The 20152-nt window shown below is 46.5% G+C and overlaps 1 protein-coding gene across 1 annotated transcript in view; it reads right to left on the bottom strand.

Moving 5' to 3' along the window:
• The window catches only part of btbd3b (BTB (POZ) domain containing 3b), a 60216-nt gene extending 45809 nt beyond the window's left edge, over positions 1-14407 (bottom strand). Inside the window, exon 1 of the mRNA XM_041175747.1 lies at positions 14340-14407. The gene's annotated coding sequence lies outside the window, so the exon portion shown is untranslated. The remainder of the gene's footprint in view (positions 1-14339) is intronic.
• Positions 14408-20152: the final 5745 nt, after the last annotated feature.

Below are 20152 nucleotides of genomic sequence, written 5' to 3'. Positions count from 1 at the left end.
GTGCGCTATTTTGCTTGGCAGGTGCGCACAAGAGTCAGAAGAGCACCCGCCGACAATTAAGAGGGTAGTTAAGCCCCATTAACGCCCAACTGTCAGCAATTTTCAGTGGCCTGTCCAACCTTAGGGTTGGTGGACGGGCTAATCGGCCAGGCGAGCTTCACATTTTTTGGTGAAACCTCATCCAAGGGCAGGATGAAATCTCCGTTAGGAGATAAAATAAAAAGAAATATCTGGGGACTGTTTTTTTAATGAGGTCTGCTTTCAGGTGCTCGATTGTGCTGCACGGACACTTTTTGCAGCTTTTTTGGGGCGTTCTTTTAATCTGCGGAGGTCTCCAGCTCCCGGAGGCGCCTGTCTGCTTTCAGGGAGTTCAGTGGAACCCTCTCTCCACACCCCCCCCCCACCAACCGCAAAACCCACCCCCACCCCCCACCCACCCTGGCAGTGCTGAGCTTTTCTCCGGGCCGATAACTGGCCAGCCAGTGTGAGATCGCGGTCGGGGCACAATCGCAGATGCAAGTGCACTTCACGTCCACTTCTGGGCCCACCAATCGCATGCGTCTGATGAGAGAAAAATCTAGGCCATGGTGTCCGATTCCACGTGGACATTGATGACACCCAGCTCTACCTCACTACCACCTCTCTCCACCCCTCCCCATCTCTAAATTATCAGACTGCTTGTCCAACATCCAGCGCTGGATGCACATAAATTTCCTCCAAGTATTAGGAAGATCAAAGCCATTGTCTTCAGTCCCTGCCATATGTACCAGGCCTCAGCCATTGACTCTATCCCTCTCCCTGGTAAATGTCTGAAGTTGAACCAGGCTATACACAACCTCTGAGCTTCTGATCACACAATGGCATCATCCCCTTTGGAACCTCCCTGACCGTGCTCCTGTCTCAGCTCATCTGCTACTGAAGCTATCATTAATACCCTTGTTACCTCGAGACTTGACCATTCCAATGCTTTCCTGGTTGGCCTCCCACCTTCCATCTTGCATAAACTTGAGGTTATCCAAAACTCTGCTGCCCATGTCCTTCCTCGCACCAAGTCCCGTTCACCATCACCCTGTGCTCATTGGCGTAAATCGACCTCGCTTACAAGCCTGGTTTTCAAATCCGTCATGACATCACCCCTCCCTATCTCTCTAATCACCTGCAACCCTCTAAGGTTTTCGCGCTCCTCTAATTCTTGCCTCTTGATCATCCCCAATTTTAATCACTTCACCATTGGTGGGTGTGCTTTCAACTGCCTGGGTCCTAAGCTCTGGATTCCTTCAATAACCTCCTCTAGCCCCCTCCTTTAAGATGCTCCTTAAAGCCTACCTCTTTGACCAACCTTCTAGGCATCTGTCCTAATATCGCCTTCAGTGGCTCAGAGTCACATTTTGTTTGATAAAGCTCCTCTGAAGTGCCTTGTGTCATTTTCCCACCTTAAAGATGCTACACAAATACAAGTTGTTGTTGTTGTTGAAGCACAAGTGTTGGGTCAGAGTAACTTTTGCTCTGGATCTAATGCCATCTGTCTTTAACAAGCAGCAGGGCACTGGATGCAAAAAAATGGGAAACATTCCTTACACTCCAATCGCAAGTTATCTTTGACTTCAATAAGTACGTACGGTAGAGTCAAAGCTAGCCATTTAAACAGAGTAAGACAGTAACTCAGTTACCCAATCCACATGTGCAGTCTTTCAGCATTACTGATAACACACACTTTCTCAAAACTAGAAATGAGAGTTTAAGAAGAGAAATCAGCCTTCATATCCAAGTTGTATGACTCATATATATGTAGAAAAACTCCCCAGTCAGGGCAAAGGTATTAGTGCTTGGATGGGAATCAACTGAGATAATTCCCCTGATCTTATGTCGGTGAAGAAAAGCAATTGTTGGTAAGGTTGAAGATGCAATGATAATGCAGCCAGATGTGTTGCGGTAATTGAAATAAGAGATCTAGTGATGGGAAATAATTAATGTTATGCAGCAAAATGACCAGATTCCTGCTTTGGTCCCTGTGCGTTTGTCTACAACCCCCACCCAACCACAACTTGACATCACCATCAGCTATTTCACTCAACCCCCCTCCCCGGCTTCTCTCACTGAACTACAGTCACTGTCCCAGAAGGCTGGAGAATTTAAGGGTCATCTGGCCTTCAGGGTGAGATTGCATCCACAAAATAAAAACTTTGTTAAAAGAACATCTGTACATGATTTTATGGAAAGGCATTCTGCTTTCTACTGCAACACGGCTGTTGTTGGGCATCTTGCCAAGGTTATGACAGATTTGGCAAGAAATAATCTCTAGCCGATTACAAGGAAATTCGATGTTCTGCGCCCGTAGCTACATTACTGATGCCTGCACATTTAGCAACATTGTGTATGGAGCGTGATGTTTCTGCCTTCTAAGTAAAATAACGAGAACCTGCAAGAGAATTAATGACAGGGCAATAACTCAATCATAGGGTTGGGATGGAATTATAAAGAGGAGGAGCATAACTGGACTCGGTAGATTAAATCATCGGAAGCCCATGATTGGATTACCTCAGAGCTCGCTAGTGAATTGGATCGCACCAGACAATAGGTTTATGTAACATCATTTAGTTTAATTATTCAATTGATGCAAAAGTGCTGTTTTATTCTCTGCCATGCTCTACTAATTATAAACTTGTTTGTTTCAATTCTCCAATTGGATAGGAACTTAGGAACAGGAGGAGGAAATTCAGCTCCCTGGAGCTTATTCCGCTGCCATTCAGTCAGATGATAGCTGATCTGTGACCTAACTCCATATACCATCACCTCATATTCCTTAATCTCTTCGATTAGCAAAAATCCATCAATCTCACCTTTAAAATTAACAACTGACCTAACATCAACTGCCACTCGCAGGCAGAAGAAAGTTCCACCCTTATGTGCAGAAGTGCGTCCTAACTAATAGCACGCTGCTCTCATTACTTTTTCACATTAGATATCTTAAGCAAAACCTTCTCCAAGACATCAAAAGGGTCTGAGGAAATTTTAGTTTCAGTGCAGTTCTCACAAAAAATTAAATTAGGCTCAGTTTGCAACGAATTGTCTAAACTCAATCATTAATATCACTAGAATACCTTAATGGTAGGCATTGGGTTGTCACACTTGTAACATGGGCCACTCTTTTAGAAATCAGTGCTAAAGCGACAGCTCTCAAAGTGCAGGGGACAGGGTTAAAACATCAGGATCGGACAGGGTTTAAAAATCAGGATCAGCCAAGCCAACATTTATTGCCAATCCCCAACTGCCCTTGGAAGGTGGTGATGAGCCACCTACTTGAACCGCTGCATGTAGGTACACCCATAGTGCTGTTAGGGAGGGAGTTCCAGGATTTTGACACAATTACAGTGAAGGAACGGCGATATATTTCTAAGTTAGGATGCTGTGTGGCTTGGAGGGGAGCCTGCAGGTAATGGAATAAAAAATAAAGGCTGAAAATGCTGGAAAAACTCAGCAGGTCTGACAACTCTGTTTCCTGCTCCACACATGCTAACATTTCAAGTCCGTATGACTTTTCTTCAGCGTTAAAGAGAAGTAGAAATGTGATGGAGTTTATACTGGTGGAGGTGGGGTGGAACAGGTAAAGCAGAATAGAAAGTCAGTGATTAGGTGGGGGCTAAGGAGAAATTGACAAAGATGTCATGGACACAAGACAAAGAGAGTGTTAATGGTAGTGGTGAAGACTAAAGAAAGTGCTGATAGTGTCATAAAGGTGAGAAAGCAGAATGTGTTAATGGCAGAACAAAGCTCAGCACTCTGTGAAAGAACGGATTAACAAGTGACAGATGGTCTTATTGGGCAAGGGGTTGGGGAAAAATGATTTTTAAGAAAGGATAAAAAAGGGATAAACATGAATTTAAAAAGATTAAATATAAAAATAAGTAAATAAAATAAACAAGTAAAAAAAATTAAAAAGTGATTAAAAGGGGGGTGAGGATGGAGGAGAGAGTTCATGATCTGAAGTTGTTGAACTCAATATTCAGTCCAGAAGGCTGTAAAGTGCCTATTCGCAGTTGAGGTGCTGTTCCTCCAGTTTGCGGTGAGCTTCACTGGAACATTGCAGTAGGCCAAGGACAGACATGTGGGCATGAGAGCAGGGTGGTGTGTTGAAATGGCCAGCGACAGGGAGGTCTGGGTCATGCTTGTGGACAGACCGAAGGTGTTCTGCAAAGCAGTCACCCAGTCTGCGTTTGGTCTCTCCAATGTAGAGGAGACTGCATTGGGAGCAGCAAATGCAGTAGACTAAATTGAAGGAGGTGCAAGTGAAATGCTGCTTCACCTGAAAGGAGTGATAGGGCCCTTGGACGATGAGGAGGAAGGAAGTAAAGGGGAAGTTGTTGCACCTTCTGCGATTGCATGGGAAGGTGTCGTGGGAAAGGATGAGTTGTTGGGGGTGATGGAGGAGTAGACCAGGGTGTCACGGGCGGAACGGTCCCTACATAATGCTGATGGGGCGGGGGGGGGAGGGTTGAGGGGAAAATGTGTTTGTTGATGGCATCATGCTGGAGTTGGCAGAAATGGTGGAGGATGATGGGGTGAAAAGTGAGGACGAGGGGGACCCTATCATGTTTCTGAGACGGAGAGGAAGGTGTGAGGGCAGAGGCGAGGGAGATGGGCCGGACACGGTTGAGGGCCCTGTCAGCCACCGTGGGTGGAAAACTTTGGTTAAGGAAGAAGGAAGACATGTTAGAAGCACCATTTTGGAAGGTGGCATCATCAGAACAGATGCGACGGAGGCGAAGGAACTGAGAGAATGGGATGGAGCCCTTACAGGAAGTGGGGTGTGAGGAGCTGTAGTCGAGGTAGCTGTGGGAGTTGGTGGGCTTGTAATGAATATTGGTGGACAGTCTTTCACCAGAATCAGAGACAGAGAGATCAAGGAAGAGAAGGGAAATGTCGGAGATTGACTAGTGAAGGTGATCGAGGGGTGGAAATTGGAAGTAAAGCTGATAAATTTTTCCAGGTCCAGATGAGAGCATGAATTGGCACTGAAACAGTCATCAATGTATCAGAGAAAGAGTTGTGGGAGGGGGCCTGAGTAGGACTGGAACAAGGAATGTTCCACATACCCCATAAAGAGACAAGCATAACTGGGGCCAATATGGGTACCCATTGCCACACCTTTTTCTTTGCAGGTGGTGGTGTTCCCATGCATCTGCTGCCCTTGTCCTTCTAGGTGGTAGAGGTCGTGAGTTTGGAAGGAGCTGTCCATGGAGCCTCGGTGAGCTGCTGCAGTGCATCTCATGGATGGTACACACTGTGCACCAATGGTAGAGGAAGTGGGTTTTTAAGGTGATGGATGGGGTGAAGCAGGCTGCTTTGTCAACACTGCTCAATTTTCACTTCACTGATGTCAGAGTGCGCTTGCTTTTTAAAAATGGCTGTATCTTCCTGCTATGCTTCCATCACGTGATAGTGCTGCATTTGGTATCGGTTTAATTGTTTTGCAAAAATTATCTTGCACAATGTGGCTTTCGGGTCATTTAAAATTTCATTGGTGTTCAATTCCTAAAATTTTTGTTACTATCTAACCAAATCTTATTTACGCTGTTGATACCACAGTGCTGCTTAAATATTCTTGAAGAGAGGTTCAATCTGTTAAATACCAAAGCAAAAGACATTCTGAAGAAAGAAATTCCTGTGATTTCTATTTAGATAAGCCTAAATCGGTAATTAAAAATTACTATATACAGCTTGGCTGTTAAATATATGGATAACATCCTCAGACACTCTCTTTTTAATTTCATTGTAACTTCCTGAAAGATTAAACTAAATTAGCTAGACATGATTTCTCCTCAACATTCTGACTCTCTGATTTATTCATATTTGTTTCAGCGATCATCAATCATTCTATTCCTAACGACAGGTTCCTCTAGTTTTTGCACAACTGATGTGAAGCCTGTGGTTACCCGGGGTTTCTCTCCCTCAACCATCTTAAGTGACGCCGTACCATCAACTGTGCTGCGCCCTTATGCCCCAATCAGATCAGCCATGATCCTGTTGAATGGCAGAGCAGGCTTGAAGGGCCGAGTGGCCTACTCTTCTACTCTTGCTCCTAATTCCTATGTTCATAACAAATTTCCAATTTAATTTCTGGTGGTACGTGCAACTCCAATGCCTTTGGCTCGACTTTTGGAAAACACCAGCGCAGTTTGATGCAACCCGTTACACAAGGTCAAAATATTGTAGTGGGGGAGGTGAGTGTGTCCCGACTTCAGAGTGGGGCCCGATGTGGGACATTCCCTGTGGGACACCAGGACCCTGCCATCGGAGATGGTCAGCTTGGGAGGACACCGGGCAGGGCAGTCAGTCAGCCCTGGGGTCTCCCCCTCAAGTCAACAGGCGAAGTCCTCAGTAAGCTGGGGTGGAGCCTAAGGCCAAGCCTGGGCTAAAGAAGGAGGTGGACCAGAAACCTTGGAAAGTGAGAGAGAGAGAGAAAGAAGGGCAGCAGCAAGGAGCTGCAGCAGAAGTTCGAGACTGGTGGGTCGAAGAACTGAGGAGCCCCGGCCACAACTATGGTAGGACCGGGGCCTCTTCCGGTAGCTAGGGTGTGGGTAGTGGCAACGGAGAGGGAGAACAGCTGCTGAAGACTCAGGCAGACTGCGTGGACAGCACCCCTGAGCTCGAGGGGGGCAGGAGGAGAGGGACATCCTCTTCGTGTCTGGGAGACAAGACAATCTGGGTCACACAGTCACAGGAAAATAGCAGGAGAAAGCTCCACCAAGTGAACTCTGCTACCCAGTTGATTAGAGATCAGTTCCTGATCTCTTGCTGGTAAATGGGTGGATCTGGAGCATCAGTTGTTAATATTCACTGTAAATAGCTTTTTCATCTCAGTTATGCTTTTCCATCAATGTTCATGAAGATTTGATGCTGGTGGAATAAAGAGCCCCTGTCTTATCATCTCCATGCAGCTTGTGTGCTTGAATCCCACATTAAATTTCATACTCTCTCTTGCCCCTACCCCTCAATCAATGTTACCGACAGCAAGGTGGTAGCAAACCATGCACCATTATGATCTTTAGCTTGCACAGATCCTAATTGCACTGTAGTAGATAATTCCGCCCTGTATTTAAAATGAGACCTTATAACAGTAAAGCACACCTGCACTCTCAACACTTGGCAAAAAGACTGGAGTATGATGAGTATGAGATGAAAACTGTACTTCCAAATTAGCTCTTGATCCTTTGTCTCCCACAAGGATTACTACATGGTACTTATTTGCAATAGAACTGAAAACAGGAAGTCCCTAAAATAGCAGGAAAGCACACTGCCACGCACCTTAAAGGGGCCCCTCAATTTGGATAAAGTGTCCAACAAAAACATTTATCCAGCTCCGGAGTCTGTTTATTAAAAAAAAGAGAAGTCGCACAATGAACTCAACAGAAGAACCTGTCCTTATTTTGCGTTAATAATAAAAGGCATGTGCAGCCAGACAGCCAAACTGGGGGCGGGGGCTCGGATGATGCAAGATAACTCTGCTACACATTGGAAAGTTTTTGCGTTTGAGGTTTGGGTGATTCTTCTGCTCCAGCTGGTTTCTGACTGTTGCCAAGTGTTGAGATTACTTGACAAAGCTCAACTGGCCCAGCAAAGGATCATTACAGGGGGAGCCTCTTTTCATTAACTTACCCTGGAGTACATTGTTTGGATGACTGGTGGCACTGTAGTCTCAGCAGCACCATCTGGGAGTGGTGGCCACTGCTGGGACTACAGGCAGCCCCACCACGCCAAGGAGCCCAGCTGAGTCAGCAGTCTTAGCAAGCGAGGTTGAGGGGAGTTTGGGAGAGGGTTTAAAGGGGGGATGATCTTGAAGGGGGTGCCGCTGTTGGGCTCAGATCCACAAAGAAGGTTCTCTCCCCCCATAAAGCTGTTAGGCTTACCGCATGGTATAGGTAAAATACCAGCGGGGGTGGGCTGAGGCCCTTAATTGACCATATAAGGGCATCAATTCACCCCAGGATAGGTGGGCCGCCCGACACCTCACCCCCGCCATAAAATTTCAGACAGGTTGGGGCAGGGAGTTGGCAGCAGAAAGGCCACCTACTGGACTTTGCATATCCCCACCTTCATACCCGCTGGCGTGGGGAGCTTAAAATCCAACCATTAACCCTGTTTTTCTCTCCACAGATGCTGCCTGACCTGCTGTGTATTTCCAGCATTTTCTATTTTTATTTCCTAAGCCAATTTCCTGAGCTAATTTCATAATTATTTCCCAATTTCCTCTTGTGGTGGGTGGTGGCGGGGGTGGGGGCGCGGTGGAGAGAGTCCAGAACTTGGGGACACAGTTTAAGAATAAGAGGTCTCCCTTTTAAGATGGAGATGGGGAGAATCCTTTGCTCTCAGAGGGTCGTTAGTCTGTGGAATTCTCTTCCCCAGGGCGCAGTGGAGGCTGGGCCATTGAACTTATTTAAGGCTGAGTTAGACAGATTTTTGATAGACAAGGGGGTCAAGGGTTATGGGGGGGGTGCAGACAGGAAAGTGGAGCTGACACCACAACCAGATCAACCATGATTTTGTTGAAAGGTGGCAGGCTCGAGGGGCCGAATGGCCTACTCCTGCTTCTAAGACCTACATTCCTATGTGTGACTATTTTGTTGTCCAAATTAACAAAGGCAGGGGGCACCTTAAATGTTCTCGCGTAAACAATTTAACATAATTTGGGGTTTATTGTTGGGCCCAGGCTACACTAGCTTAGTGCATCAGTGAGTCAGGCAACAAAGGAGACAGGTTAAACTTCAAAGGAGATAGCCAGCTGAATACAGCTGTTTAAACATGAAAATGGACTGGAGAAAGTACAAACTGTAACAACTCAAGTAGCACAAAACATGTCATAGCTTTCTAAGCCAATCCTAAAATCACTAGTTATCCACTTTGCTCATTCCTGCCATATTCTAGGATGATACAGCACTTAAGGAGGCCATTCTGCCCACAATGCCTGTGCTGGCTCTTTGAAACAACTATCCAATTAGTCAAATTTTCTTGCCCTTTCCCCATAGCCCCCGAAGGTTTCACCATCGGGTGTGTATCCAATTCCCTTTGGCAGGTTATTATTGAACCTGTCTCCACCACCCTTTCAGCCAGTGCATTTCCGATCACAACACACTGTGCAAAATAATTCTCCTGATTTAGCCTCTTGTTCTTTTGCCAATTACCTTAAATCTGTGTTGTCTGGTTAAGCTGCTACTGCAAACAATTTCTCCCTATTCACTCTTTTGAAACCCCCCCCATACTTTTGACCATCTCCATTAAATCTCCTCTTAACCATCTCTGCTCTAAGGAGAACAGCTCTCGCTTCCCCAGACTCTCCACATAATTCCTGGTACCATTATAATAAATTTCCTCTACGCCTAAGGTTGCCAACTGAGAGTAAATGTATTCCTGGAGGTTTCATCACATGACTTGCCCCCACGCTCCAGCCATTAGTCGGCCAACACATCCATCCTTATGATGTCCTGCCTTCCCACGCCAATTGGAAAGCAAAAAGACCAATTAGATAACTTACTGTCAACCAAACAGCGTCATTTCCCATTTTTAATAATCTTATACCTGGTAAAGAGAAATGTTCAAAGAAAATGTCAAAAAAAACAATATTTTTTAATGTCCTGATGATTTTTTTTTCCAGGGTTGCAGACAGTAGTGTCCTGGAGATTGATCTTCAATTCCTGGAGACTCCAGGCCAAACCTGGAAGGTTGTCAACCCTATCTGCACCCTCTTGAAGGCCCTGACATTGTTCCTAAGCACACAATGCTCTAACTGAGGCCTAACCAGCATTTACTTTACTTGCTTTTGCTTATAAAGCTCTGGATCTCATTTGATTTTTTAAGCAGCCTTGTCAACTCTTCCTGCCGCTTCGCACAAATGTCTCCTGTATCCTTCCACTCACTGGAAGCCGGCCCAGAGGAGACCCAGATATTTCAGATGAACATAAGCTCAGAAAAATATATCCTTGCTTGGATATGCCCTTGCTGCAGTTCAAGCACTGAGAGATGCTACACGAACTCACTATCCATAAATGTCTCTTTGCGCTCCTACCAACCACAGGGTTCAAATTGTCAGAAATGTGTCTCTATGGTACAGGCAAAAACAATTGTGAATGCTAAAAATCTGAAATCAAACTAGGAGATGCTGAACAGGTCCTTCAGGATCTCGAAGGACAATGAAAGATTTGCATTTCAAATTGAGCATCAGGTCTGGGCTCTCGGGGAGCGTTCTGGCAATTGATTTAGGGGAAGTGGATAAGGTTCATCCATCCCATTATTTCACCGCGGCTTGCTCTGAAATCTCAGGTTCAGGGTCTCCAGCATATTCTGGGGGGGGCATCCCATCATCTCCAGTGCCGATTTGACACATGCTATAGTGGGGTAACTGAGAGCCACTGGCAATGCCATGGAAGAAACTCAACAAAAACAACCTGGGGCCAGGCCCCACCTGAGGCAGAATCAGGTTCTGGTACGACCTTCACGAGAACACTGCGCTGGGACAAAAGAGGTGTGAGTGATGGGATTCCTGGCAAATGTTGTTCTTGACCAGTTCTCGCCTTTTTCCTGTGATGTCTGCACATAAGGAGTTGGATGTAAAAAGCACCTGCCCCACTTTTGGCTGTGCTCTGAATGCCCCCTCCATGTCCCCCTCCCCACCTCCAACAAAGAAGTGGGCACCGGGCAGACACCTGGGCCTTGCCTCAAATCCCTTCTCTGCTCATGCTGCTTCTGAGCTGCTAACTCCTAGAGATTTCAGGACTGCTTTGCCAAAGTTCAAAGGGAAATAAAGCAACGGTTTTGTGTTTTATCAGTTCCGATGAAAAATTAATTTCTCTCAGGTGGTGTTAGAAGAACATGATGATTAGAACATAAAAACACAAGAAATAAGAGCAGGGATAGGCCATTCGGTCCCTTGGGCCTGCTCCGCTAGTCAATAAGATCATGGCTGATCTGATTGGGGTCTTAACTCCACTTGCCTGCCTGCCCCCGCCATAACCCTTGACTCCCTTGTAGATCAAAAATCTCTCTAACCCTGCCTTGAATACATTCAATGACCCAGCCTCCACTGTTCTCTGTGGAAGAGAATTCCAGAGACAAATTCCTTCTCAACTCCCTCTTAAATGGGAGACACCTTATTTTTAAACAGTGCCCCCTAGTTCTAGATTCCCCCATGAGGGGAAACATCCTCTCAGCATCTACCCTGTCAAGCCCCCTCAGGGTTTTATATGTTTCAATGAAATCACCTCTCATTCTTCCAAACTATGAGTATAGGCCCAGTCAGCTCAACCTTTCCTCATAAGACAACCCCTTCATCCCAGGAATCTTCCCAGGAGTGAACCTTCTCTCAACTGCTTCCATTGCAAATATATCCTTCCTTAAGTAAGGAGACCAAAACTGTACACTGTGCTCTAGGTGTTGGACCTGTTTTTTATTTCAAGTATACGTACCTTTTTTTATTCATCTTTTAGGCAATAGCAAGCTCAGCATTTATTGCCCATCCCTAACTGCCATTGAGAAGGTGGTGGTGAGCCGCCTTCTTGAACTGCTGCAGTCCATGTGGTGTAGGTACACCCACCATGCTGTTAGGGAGGGAGTTCCAGGATTTTGACCCAGCGACAGTGAAGGAACAGCCAATATTGTTCCAAGTCAGGATCTACCTTTTGCTTCTCTCTGATTGCCCCCAATTATTGTCTAATTAATAAGCAACAATCATATGTAGCACCGAATGGCCCAGCCACAGTTTTCAAGTGTACCTTTATTTTCGTAAACTTGTGCCTTCAAAATACTCTGCTGTATCGTTTTCCAGTGGTGCAACTACCAAGTGTAGCTGTATACAGGGCTGGAAATACTTTATTCAAACTCAAGGCTGGACGTTTATCAATTTGGTCAACAGCTTTAATGCTATCTGACAATTAAGTACTACAGGCTGATCTAAGGTCCCATAACACCCCCATGTAAATTAGTGCAGGTCAAATCAAACTCCAAGACCTCCCAACCCATCAGCACCCTTTTCTCCTGTAGTATAAATTGTTGTGATTCTTTGAAATTTGGCATTCCTGCATTTGTCCTGATGAGTGCAAAATGAAAAATTTCGGCAACATGTCTCTCTTTTCAGCAACACTCATAGCTGAACACCATTTTACAAATTTTGTTGCAATGTAGGGTGGAATTTTCTGTGCCCGCTGGTGCCGAGCGTGTTCGACGGTGTGAGCGGACAATATGTTGAGGTGGCCAAAAACTGGTTTCACGATGTCATGAAACCAGTTTGTGTTCGTCCGCACAGCCCGTTGATGGCGGGCCGCGGTTCCCACCGTTGGACATCAGGACCTCATTGTAAGACGCCTGCATAAACCCTGCTCGCCAGAATCATCCCCCCCATATTGGATCATCCAAGCACGTCGACGTATTTCACAACTGTACATAAACAACGTGCACCCGGCGAGCTGCACTTCGAGGTTTCTTTGCCTATCTTGCTTCAGGCAGCACTCATGGTCATCAGCCCCAGGCTTCACAGGCAGCACCACATCACTTTTAGGGAGTTCTCATGGGCAGGTCTCTACCTACCAGATCAGCCGTAAGGCAGGGGTGGCTTTTCAATGACTGCAGGGCTAGGGCTTGCTTGGGGAAGGGGGAGAAGTGGCCTCAGGCAAGGGAAGAAGCTGCAGGGCGAGGGCTGTACTGGGGTAGGGGGGGTTATCCCTGGGTGTGTGAGGGGGCGCATGTTGATCTGTGCAAGTGGCCTCAAGATGGTGAGGGCTGAGGAAGGAGTCTCCAGAGGAGATGAGGCCAGATGGAGATGTGAGGGTGTGTGTGAGAGAGAGTGAGTGGTGATGTCCCTTGAGCTGGCAGTGAGTGAGATGCCAGTGAGTGCGTGATGGGCTTGTGAACGTGTGAGTTTAGAGTGATGAGATGGTTGCCTTACCCTGGCGGCACAGATAAGATCATTCATCCGTTTTCTGAACTAGATGGCCAACCTCTTGTGCGCAGCGTTGGCACTGACCACCTCTGTCACCGCCTCCCAAGCCGGAGTGCTGAGACTGATGGGCCTCCTGCGGCCAGAGCTCGGGGTAGAGGACATCACGGGGGGCCTTCACGCGTCCAGAAGGCATCCCGGGAATGCATCACTGAATTGGGGGTGGGAGGGGGGCTGCACTCTTCTTAGCTTTTGGGGCCATATCTTCACCGGTGCCCCGGAAGCATTGAGAAGTGCGTGCGCGGCTGCAGTTTAAATATGGCGCCCGGTGTGATGAAGTGGCGAGATGTCGGCGAGGCAGGCGAGCGAGAGCCCGTCCGTCAGCGAAAAGGGCGTGCTTCCCAGGAATGCATGATTAATGAGGCGGGATTGGGAGGATACGGCGTGAAAAACGCCGCCATTGCAGCGGGGGGGGGGATGTTTTCCCGCTCGCTACCACACTTAGTGCAAATCTGGGACGATTCCACCCACTGCAGGAGGGGTAAACACCCTAAACAATGATTTTAAAATCCTATAATTAAACTGAGATGCTGCAATTCCTCAAATCATTTTCCACTTGCGAACTATTTTTGAAAGACTCCAGTGCGACCGAACTTTTCCCAGTCTAACTTTCTCCTCCTCCTCCTCCTTTTGCCCTGCCATTAAGCCAAGTTATACAAGCCCTGATACTGCCCAGAAAGAGCGGGGCTTGTTTAAAACAAGGTGCCATTGTGTTCCACTGCCTCTGCTTATTATCTGCACGCAAGCAGCTCTTGTTCCAGTGATTTCAACCAGACTCCACTGAAAAGAGAGAGAGGGAGGGAGAGAGAGAGAGATTCAACTGCAGGCAGTGTCATAGACTGAACATAATAGGGTGTTCCAGTAGATAACTGTGCTCTAAACACCCAGATCGGAGCAAAAACAGGAGAGGGGGAGGGAAATTTAACATTTAAGGTTTTTGTACCCGAACATGAGCTCTTGTGAGACAATTAAAAAGCTCGACAAAGCGGCATCTCTCCCTCACCAACAAAACTTTCTCTGTATCTTTGCTCCCCTTCCGAATGAAAGTCTGCCCAAGGCTGCACCGTCAAATTTCCAAACGAAGGGTAATTGCTAAGGCGTGAATTTCCCCCTCCCTGACTGTTTCACCCCCTCAGTGTCCTCTTCCCTGACTGTTTCAGCACCACCCCCCCCCCCCACCCACGTATATACCCTCTGTAAGCGCTGCTGTGGATGTGATACTGAACCCCAGGGGCGGAGACCATCCCACCCCACACACACACACACACATATATATACACACACACACTATTCTACCCCACCAGCCGCTGCTACCTCCTCCCCTCTTTGTTTTGTGGGGGTGGGGAGTATCACTGACCTGCTCCGATGTCCCTTCGGGTCTGTTGCGATGGAAATTGGGCAGGATCCTTCAATGCCTCTTCTGCACCCCCTTCCCTTCCCTCCCCTACCCCCACCTCCCAGTAATTAACCCCAGGAGAAAGTTGGGGGGGTGATGGTGGTCACCGTCGAATCGGAACTATCAGCATCTTGAAGCCTGTTCGGGTGGGGATAAAGCTGGGAACAGCTTTCAAGGGAGTATGGCGGGGGGGGGGGGGGGGGGGGTGGAGAGAGAGGCTTCTTCCAGCGATCCAGGACAGGAACACCCCTTGCGAGCGACTGTAAGGGACGTGATGGCTGCTATTGTGTGTAGCCTGGGTATCTGCAGCCCCCATCACTGGCCCCCGCCGCCCTTTCTGAATTGGTAACAGGAGTACAGGGGGATTGTGTTAAAAATGCAGCTAGTGCGAATATGTCTCAGCATTTCAGTACTTCTGTGTGCCTTTCACTAAAACTGGGTTTACCCAGGCAACCACCCAGTTACAATTTAAACAAACATTACAAAGAAAGGAACTTGTGTAAAAAAAAGTAAATAAATAAACAATATTACGACCAGAGTTTCCGCTGGGGTGGTTTTGTTTTGTTCTCTCTGTTGTTTGCTGAGTGCAGTTCTGGCTGAAGTTGGCCGGTCCCAACGCAAAAGCTGGCGGGGTTTATTACACGCAGGTTACACGTTCGCCGCAAATCAAATTTCCGTGACCCTCGAGCGCTGGTTTTAAAACAAAACATTCTTGCTCAAAGCCGGGCCCCACCCCTACAAAACTGGTTTCGCAAATGCACCCCCCATCCGCCCAACGCAGCCCCAATCGAAACAATGAGTCTCCATTAGCCAGTCTCTGCTGTTTGCACTGTTTCCGAAGGCTCTTCAAATTAAGCTTGTAAAGGCATTAATAAAGGCGTTTTAAAAGATTTCACAAGTTAAAAAAAATATTTAATTTACTAAGAAGCTGACGACCGGACTCCAAAATAACGAGTAAAAGTTCTGTACAATTTTTAAAGAAAGGTCATTTTCAGTGATTTAAAATCGGGTTATTCACAGGACTTGGTCTAGACATTCTGATGAAAAATGCTCATTCTCTTGCTGTTATTTTCAGCTGTACTATTCAAAGTGCACCGAGCAACTACTGTAGTATAAAGGTCTGGCACATACAGGGTTAATGTGGGACTGAGTACAGTACCGCCCACACTGTGATGTAAGAAGTCACATGACCCAAACCTAGCCCCAGTGTGGTGTTAAGCAGGACAAAAACAAAAACAGAATTACCTGGGAAAACTCAGCAGGTCTGGCAGCATCGGCGGAGAAGAAAAGAGTTGACGTTTCGAGTCCTCATGACCCTTCGACAGAACTTGAGTTCGAGTCCAAGGAAGAGTTGAAATATAAGCTGGTTTAAGGTGTGTGTGTGGGGGCGGAGAGAGAGAGAGAGGTGGAGTGGGGGTGTGGTTGTAGGGACAAAGCCAAGGACCCAAACACTCCTTTCAAGTGAAGCAGCATTTCACTTACATTTCCCCCAACTTAGTCTACTGCATTCGTTGCTCCCAATGTGGTCTCCTCTACATTGGAGAGACCAAATGTAAACTGGGCGACCGCTTTGCAGAACACCTGCAGTCTGTCCGCAAGAATGACACAAACCTCCCTGTCGCTTGCCATTTTAACACTCCACCCTGCTCTCTTGCCCACATGTCTGTCCTTGGCTTGTTGCATTGTTCCAGTGAAGCCCAACGCAAACTGGAGGAACAACACCTCATCTTCCGACTAGGCACTTTACAGCCATCCGGACTGAATATTGAATTCAACAACTTTAGGTCGTGAGCTCCCTCCCCCATCCCCACCCCCTTTCTGTTTCCCCCTTCCTTTTCTTTTTTTTCCAATAAATTATATAGATTTTCCTTTTCCCACCTATTTCCATTATATAAAAAAAAAATCTTTTATGCTCTCCCCACCCCCACTAGAGCTATACCTTGAGTGCCCTACCATCCATTCTTAATTAGCGCATTCGTTTAGATAATATCACCAACTTTAACTTTAACACCTATGTGTTCTTTTGTATTATTGTTGTTGACATCTTTTGATGATCTGCTTCTATCACTGCTTGTTTGTCCCTACAACCACACCCCCACTCCACCTCTCTCTCTCTCTCTCTCTCCGCCCCCCACACACACACCTTAAACCAGCTTATATTTCAACTCTTTCTTGGACTCGAACTCAAGTTCTGTCGAAGGGTCATGAGGACTCGAAACATCAACTCTTTTCTTCTCCGCCGATGCTGCCAGACCTGCTGAGTTTTTCCAGGTAATTCTGTTTTTGTTTTTGTTTTGGATTTCCAGCATCCGCAGTTTTTTTGTTTTTATCTTGGTGTTAAGCAGGGATGTGTTAAGACTTAGAGATGGAGATAAGCTCCCTACCTATACCCTTTACTATATATATCTAGTCACAAGTAGTTAATAAAGACTTGCTGTTAATATACAGAAGACTATGAAAACTTCTTTAACTAGACATGTCCTGTAACCAACACCATCCCAACATGGTGGCAGCTCAGGATCAAAAACCCTCAACCTCACAGAAATGCTGAAAGACTAAGAAAAAGAAAACCTTCAACGGAAATTCTGACCTGAACGAAGCTCCCAACTGAATTGAAAGACGTTGAGAAAATTTGCCAGAGAAAGCTCCAGAGGAAAAAAAGGGCTTGGAAGCTGAAGGCAGAGATTTTACTGTAGCAGAAGACTCCCTTGGAAACCCAGTTTCAGCATGCAGAGCCTGCAAAGGTGAACTAAGTCTTTTTCAAGTTCCAGACTGCAGCTAGTCCTGAAAACCGCTTTCACTAAATACAGGGTTAGAAGTGCAGTTTGAACGAAACTTGTCATCAAACCTGACCTCCAGCTCCAAGCCTCAACACGTAACTTCCAAGTTAAAGAAAGAAAAATAAATGAATTATTAAGCCTCTCGTGAAGGTTGTGACCGTCCGACTAGCAAATCAGCAAGCTTGCGTTGAATCTGAACGCCTCGCTACCTGCAACAGTAAATCACTGAATGAAATAAGTTGACAGGCGGCTGACCCCCGCAGCCATTGTTAAAAATTTCTCTTCCAGAAGTGCGCTGCTGCCATTTTGTGGAGCCCGCCAAAGCTGGCAAGTGCGGGAAATCTTTTGTATCACAGTGAGTGGTGATGCCATCTTGAAAGCCTCTAAGCTCTTAAAGATGGACCCACACTTTAAACATCTTTAACATGGAACACAATGACACACTTCCAACCACCCAAGGCTCAGAGCAGTCACAAAATTGGAGGAAAAGATTTTTAAGTGACAAGGTCACTTCTGGTTTAAATTTTAAAAATCAGAAGAAGAGCAAGCAAACACACTGCTTTGTTCTATAGGGACAATTGCAGATGATATCATTGCATGACAGGATATTCATCAATCTTCTGCCAAATTTGATGAGGCTCTAAAATCCTTTGACATTTATTTCGACTTGCGATCCAAAAAACATTGGAGCGAGCCAAATTCAATAAGAGAGTCCAACTGCTTGGGGAACCTGTAAATCCCCTCATAAATGATCTTGACAGGATGGCAGAGGGGTGTGAATAGGGAGATTTAAAGTCTGAACTCATCAGAGACAGAATAACGGTGGTGTTGCAGACAATTCACCTTCTGACCTTCTACATGCAAAAGATGATCTTCCTGGAGGCAAGGCAATCCAGTTAGGTAGGCTGTCTGAGCTATACGAGCAAAACAGAACAATCCTAAGGGGAGAGAATACAAGAAGGGGCAGAAGCCAATCCTCAGTCCAGCTTAGCACAGCTGTAGGGGTGATCCAAGTTAGGGAAAGCTGTCCAGCAGAGTGACCTTACCAATGCTGTGGTACAAAGCGCCCTCGCAGGGGAGATCAGTGTCCTGCCAAATGCAACCCAATGTTTCCACTTTAACTGGATGGGATGCTATGGCAAGTCAAAACCCCAGCAGCGCACAGAGAGCCTAAAGGACATCCACCAGGTCGAGACCAAAAACCCAGAGGACACAGACAGCCATGCTGCTTGGGTGAGGTCAAAGGTTGCGGTTCTTCATTTTGGAATGCTGACATCCTAGTAAATGGTCACCTAACAAATTTTAAATTAGATCCAGGTGTCAGTGTGACAGTCCCGTCGGACAAGGAACCATGGATCAAAGACCTCTGGCTTCGAACAACAGGCACTCCACTAATAACAATGGAAGCCACAAAATAACATAGTGTAACTCCATATCCATGCGATGAAGACTTGGGGGGGGAGGTGTAGTATAAGGGTCTGGCACATACAGGGTTAATGTGGGACTGAGTGCCATACTCCCACACAGTGATATAAGACGGCACATGGCCCAGACCTAGGGTCAGTGTGGTGTTGAGCAGAGATGTGTTAAGACCTAAGCATGGAGATAGCTTCTTGCCTGTACCCTTTACTATATATATATATATATATATATACATATATAATATATAGTTAGAAGTAGTTAATAATGATGTACTGTTAACATACAAAAGAAAATGAAGACTTCTTAACAGACAGGGTTCTGCAACCAATACCATCCCAACAACTACTCTTAAATATATCTTCGCCCCAGCCTCAGCTTGCCTGCTGCTGATTTTTAAATTTCATTCATGGGTTGTGGACGTCGCTGTCTGGGCCAGCATTTATTGCTCATCCCTAATTGCCCTTGAGAAGGGGGTGGTGAGCTGCCTTCTTCAAACGCTGCAGTCCATGTGGTGTGGGTACACTTGCAGTGCTGTCCCACGATTTTGACCCAGTGACAGTGAAGGAACGGTGATATATTTCCAAATCAGGATGATTGGCTTGGAGGGGAACTTCCAGGTGGTGTTGTCCCATGTGTCTGCTGCCCTTGTCCTTCTAGGTGGTAGAGATCATGGGTTTAGAAGATGCTTTTGAAGGAGCCTTGGCGAGTTGCTGCAGTACATTTTGTAGACGGTACACACTGCTGCCGCTGCGCATCGGTGGTGGAGGGAGTGAAATTTTGAGGTGGTGGATGGGGTGCTGATGAAGTGGGCTGCTTTGTCCTGGATGGTGTCAAGATTCTTGAGTGTTGTGGAAGTTGCACTCATCCAGGCAAGTGGGGAGTATTCCATCATACTCCTGACTTGTGCCTTGTAGATGGTGGACAGGCTTTAGGGAGTCAGGAGTGAGCGAGCATCGCTGCTTCTGACCTTATGATGGGGGGAAGGTCATTGATGAAGCAGCTGAAGATGGCTGGGCTGAGGACACTGATACCATCTGATTTATTGGTTTGGATTATATGCTGCTTCTTGCCAGTTTACTTGGAGGTGGAAAGGGGGGGGGCATGTAAAATTCAATGGTTGCCCTACCCTCCACCTACCTGCCCCCACCAAAATGAAATGGGGTTGGGGGAGCTGGCAGGCAGCCTGCCTGCTCCCAGCATTAAATGGCTGAGAGGAGGTGGTCGGGATTGGAGGTGGGCACCCCCTCCAAATTTTTGGCTGGGGGTGGGGGTGGGAGTTGTTGCTGGGCAGGGACTACGGTCCCAAGTTAAATCCAGCCACATATCTCCTTGTGTGGCTTGGTGTCACATATTGTCTTTATCATGATTCTGTAAAATATCTTGGGAGCTTTTATTACATTAAAGGTGCGATATAAAAAAAAGTCATCGTTTATAAATATATCGAGGAATCTATTTTAGTGCAAGAGAATAGAATGATTACTTTCTATGCTGAGTTGCATTGGTTCATGGAAGATGTTATGTTTGCGGTTATGTAAGTGAGTTTGGAGCCAGGCTTTACTTTGGGGAGATGAT

The sequence above is a fragment of the Carcharodon carcharias genome, chromosome 2 (assembly GCF_017639515.1).
Source record: "Carcharodon carcharias isolate sCarCar2 chromosome 2, sCarCar2.pri, whole genome shotgun sequence".
In the NCBI taxonomy this organism is placed as follows: Eukaryota; Metazoa; Chordata; class Chondrichthyes; order Lamniformes; family Lamnidae; genus Carcharodon; species Carcharodon carcharias.
The sequence above is the reverse complement of the archived record's forward strand: the minus strand, read 5'-3'. Positions and strand labels throughout refer to the sequence as shown.